Source organism: Pinus tabuliformis, chromosome 1_2 (assembly GCF_031772625.1).
Source record: "Pinus tabuliformis cultivar Carrire ecotype Pingquan chromosome 1_2, CPIR1, whole genome shotgun sequence".
Lineage (NCBI taxonomy): Eukaryota > Viridiplantae > Streptophyta > Pinopsida > Pinales > Pinaceae > Pinus > Pinus tabuliformis.
The window spans coordinates 1,315,045,022-1,315,050,306 of record NC_142298.1 but is presented as its reverse complement, the minus strand read 5'-3'; positions in this window follow the sequence as shown (position 1 = coordinate 1,315,050,306).

The window sequence follows — 5,285 nt, the reverse complement described above, 5'->3', positions numbered from 1 at the left end:
GTTGATTGAGATGGGACTGAATCAAGATTGAGTCTCCCAATTCTATCAATCACATCACTTAAAGCATCATCTGTTGTTGGAGTTTCATGCGGGGGAGAGTGTTTTTCAGAAGAAGATTCCACATGTTGATCTAGTATAGGAATACCCCCTTCAAGATGTGGAATCTGATTATAAAATTCTTGAAATGATTTTGCTTTTGCGAATCTATCCAAGTGATCAAGTTGCCGCTCAACAACATTGTCAGTTTTGGATGATTCAAGGAAAATTACATCTCTAGATACAACAAACTTCTTATTTACTTCATCATAGAGGCGGTATGCTTTGGATGTGTTTGAATACCCCAGAAAGATACACTTATGACTTCTAGCACCAAGTTTGTTTCTATGTATATTTGGTATCAAGGCATAATAGGTGGAACCAAAGACCCTGAGATGCTTTATCGAAGGAACATGTCCATACCACATTTCACAAGGAGTCTTGTTTCTAATAGCAGTAGATGGACATCTATTATTTATATATGCAGCACATAGAACAACGTCAACCCAAAACATTGTATTTACATTCTTGAAGAAGAGCATGGGTCGTACCATATTTAAGATTGTCCTATTCATTCTTTCAGCTACACCATTCTGTTGGGGATTATAAGGCACAACTGTTTGATGTTTGATCCCATGTTGGCGAAGATAGTTTTCAAATTCATTTGATGTGTATTATTTTCCATTATCAATGCAAATAGACCCAATATGAGATTGTGCATCATTTTCAATCCATTTATGAAAATTCTTGAATGTTTGAAAAGCATCAGATTTGTTATTCAATAAATAAACCCAACACATTTTGGTGTAGTCATCAATAAATGTCATGATATATTTATTTCCATTTTCAGAAGGAACAGGCATTGGACCACATAAATATGAATGAATGAGTTCAAGTTTCCTATGTGCTCTTGAATGTGAATCATGAAAAGACTGTTTTCTATGCTTTCCTAGAATGCAAGCATCACATTGCTTAAGTTTCCTAGGAATTGTAGGAAAACTAGCAACACCATTTTTCTTCAACAACCGGAGACTGTCATAGTTCAAATGTCCAAATCTAGCATGCCATATTAAACTTGATGGAAGTGTACCTTCTTCATGATGAGAATTGTATGAGAAATGTTGTGCATGAGCAGAGGCTCCTTTCAGCTTGAGAAGCCTTTCTTCTTCTATTCCCCCCATGACAAGTGAGTGGTCAGATGCTTTTCTTACCTCAAGCTTGCCATCAAACATATGAATGGAGTGATCTTGCTGGCGGATGTGGACCAAGGACAACAAGTTTCTCTTGAGCTATGGGAGATATAGAACATGATGCAGAAGAAAGTCTGGAAGACCAGGCAGTTTAAGCCTGATTGTGCCAAGCCCTGATGGCTTGATTTTTTATTGATCTGAAAAGTATACTGCTCCATCAACATTGTCAGTGAAATCTTCAAAAAAATCTTTTATATGAGTCATGTGGCAGGTTGCTCCTGAATCAAGCAACTAATCATTTTTCCAAGAAGAAAGTGAAGCATTAAATAAATCTTCATTTACTCCAAAGTTACATTGTGCAACAACATAGTGAGCGGATTCAGGTGCTTTACCTTTGTCTGTATCATTAGTTTTACCTTTCAGTTGGTTTCTTTTCTACTCAATTTTGTCCCATGGTAGCTTGCATGCAGAGGCATTATCTGATCTATTTCTTTTGTAGCGAATACAGTGCAAATCTGCCTTTTCTCCTTGAGAATGTATGCCCCCCCTGCCTTTGAAATATCTTTCTCTTCCTCTTGAATGCAACTGTAACAAAAAAAATTTCTGCTACAAAACTTTTACTCTTAATGGAAAAAAAAATACAGTTCTGATATGATTGGATAGCAAACTCAAATATGGCCTGGAGTGGTAACTCCAAATCTCCTTGTTGTGTAATCTTGCCTCTTTGCTGCTCAAGGACCTTATAATTCAATTTTATTGTTAAATATTTCCTCCATCAGGAAAACCAAATAAAGAATTTATCATCACAAGTGATTTGAAGAAATATATAAACCAATCCAGTCTATCAAAAGATGACTCAATTGAACCTATCCCTCAAGCATGGCTTCATAGCCAAACTAGACAGATTGCAAACTATATTTTGTGACAAATTTTGCGCCTTCTCTAGTCAAACGAAGCATAGTTGATAGAATATGATAAAGGAGTTTCTTTCTTAATATTAGTGTCAGCGTGTGCATGGCTTCGGATATGCTACATGAAACTCTTCTTGGTGATAAGCAGCTTCGGTATGGTCAGGGAAAAGCCCCAACAGTCCACCACGAGCTATGACCAGGGGTGCTTTACCGCTAAGAGTTCTTGAATCCGCTCCGCTTCAATCCCGCGTCTAAATATAAATCAATCGACAGAATTAATGCCACGACTCTAGTTCCTGCGTTCAAAAGGCCGAAGGTTCGAAAACTGGTCCATGCTCACCGCACCACCTTATTGTAATAGGAATGTCAGTGAAATTTTCTCTTTCACTGTCTCGTGATCTGTGAGCAAGAATGAAGTTCCCGCTGAAGAAACTGTTAGTTTTTAATAAGCACAAAAGGGAACAAAAATCTTGATGATGCCATCGTAAATGGAAGAAACTTCAACCATGTCAAATGAAGCACACGTTCACTTCAACACAGGTCTGAGCACTGTTACACACATTACACAAGTCTCCAGGCAACTTTCAATGAAAAACCATTACTCAATGTTTCTCATGGTTAAATACAGTCATTCACATGCTAGTCTCATATGCAATGTAGGAAAGCTCTATGCAAATTGGAAGTTATCAGTGTGAATACCATAACAGAATGGCGTGAATATCATATTAAAACACTGTTATTACAATAGCATTCAACTTATGGCTAGAAACTTCAACAGATAGCCAAAGAAACTTCAACGCATAGCCATACCAGCGTAAATACCATGATTGCAAGTCGTCCAGCTGATCTCAAGGGCATTCAACTCAGCGATTTAGAGGACTCTCCAGGCCAACACTAAAATTATGAAACATTTATGGATAGTCAGGACTACCAGAAAGCGCAGGCAGCAACATTCAGGTGATAGTGTGGAGCAGGCTACCAACATTTATGAATAGGCAACATTTTTGAATGGAGAGCAGAGGAGCAGAATAGGGAGTTACAAAGGGCATAAAGGCTAAAAAAAGGAGTTGGCTCTGATACCATGTCAGGCTAGGCAGTAACTCCACAAAGAAAAAACTGATTCGTATAATATTCCACAAGGTAGATCTTCATTATATACATGAGGGAGAGACTGTTCAGTTCATCTCCCGATGACTGTTCATATTTCTAATTTATCTGTTTACATAAATTCACCCAATCACAAGGATTAGGTGTCAACAAGAATCAATACCTTGGACCCAATACCTGGGGTCAATACTTCAGACCAAATACCATGGACCAATACCAAAATACCATGGACCAAATACCACAGACCAAAACCAAGTTTTCCAAACTGTACACGCTTTTCTGTGCATGAAAGTGCGTGTATACGCATACGCACCTTTTCGTCCATGAACTTGCGTGTATACGCGGCTTTGTCAGTAGGAACCTGTGTATACCTCCTTTTTCTTTATTCTAAGAGCCTATGAGCCTGAGCTCTCATCTGAGAGATTTGCCGAGTGAGTTGCCATCAAGGACAATACATGTGCCATAGTGCCAAAACTGTGTCATAATGCCAATAATCTCCCCCTTTGGACTTGATGGCAACCCCAAGATACTCAAAGTCATTCTCCCCATTTATCATCAAGGGCAAAGGGTTATGCTCCCCCTAAGTACATGCTGAAATCTCTGCTCTGCTGTGCTATCCAGGCTCCCCCGGTCTGCAAAAATATGTTCTACAAGAAAGAACATGACTCTATACATCATAAATGTCTTTCTTATCACCAAAGACTCATGCATACATCCATCTCTCACCTAAGTGGGTATATACCAAAATTGACTCATCCACCCAACCAAGTGGGGATACACCAAAAGTTTGTACATGATAAAACAAGATCATTACATCATCCATCCCAGGCATAGTGGGGAAACAAGATAGGTTGTTACATGACCTTGATAATAAGAGAAATACATGATATAGAGACAAAATTTCTAAAACAAGATTGTGATAGACATCAACAACTATCATCAGTAGCATCTATAAATCATCATCCAGACATGCAACCATGATCTCCCTCTGCACCTGTTCCACCTGAGAGAAAAACATCTGTGAAATTGAACCAAGATCTTCTAAGATAATGCCAACAATGCATCATTAGAAGTATATGCTCCCCCTGAACCTGTGCTAGATGGTCTCTGTCAGACCCATATCAGACTCTTTTCATCCTGAGTCTGGCCCACTGTTTGTCTTCAAACCAACATATACGTGATTGTATCCACAGAAACCGGTGTATGTACGTGGATATGCCTCATGAAACTCGTGTACAACCACTGTTCTCTTATCCAAGTAAGTGTCAACAACAAGATGATGCATCAACTACTCCCAGATTTTGTCTGAGGTATTCAAATGTCTCCCTGGGCACTGGTTTGGTGAATATATCGACAACCTGTGCCTTGGAGGGAACATACTCCAATTTGACCTTTTGTTCAATCACTTGTTCCTGGAGAAAATGATATTTGATAGTTATGTGCTTGGTCTTTAAATGCATGACTAGATTCTTTGAAATACTAATTACACTTGTATTATCACAAAAAATGGAGATAGGTGGAGTACAAGTGATTTGAATGTCTTGCAATGTTTGCATCATCCAAAGGAGTTGCATGCAGCAAGATGCAGTAGCCACATATTTTGCTTCAGTTGTAGATAATGGAATTGAACTTTGTTTATTGCTGAACCAAGATACTAATATGGATCCCATAAAGAATGCACCACCACTAGTGCTTTTTCTGTCATCCACGCTTCCTGCCCAATCTACATCTGTATATGCATGAAGTGTGAGATCTGTGTCTCTAGGATACCATGAACCATAGTTTTATGTTCCCTGAAGATATTTGAAAATCCTCTTAACTGCCGGAAGGTGCGCTTCCTTTGGATTTGCTTGGAATTTTACAACTATTCCCACTGCATGCATGATGTCTGGTCGGGTACCTATCAGATAGAGCAGACTACCAATCATGGATCTATAGGTTGGTTGATGTACTACTGCTGATTCATCATTTGCGCTGAGGCTGCATCCTATTACCATAGGTGTACATACTGGTTTTGAATCTTCCATGCCATATTTCTTCA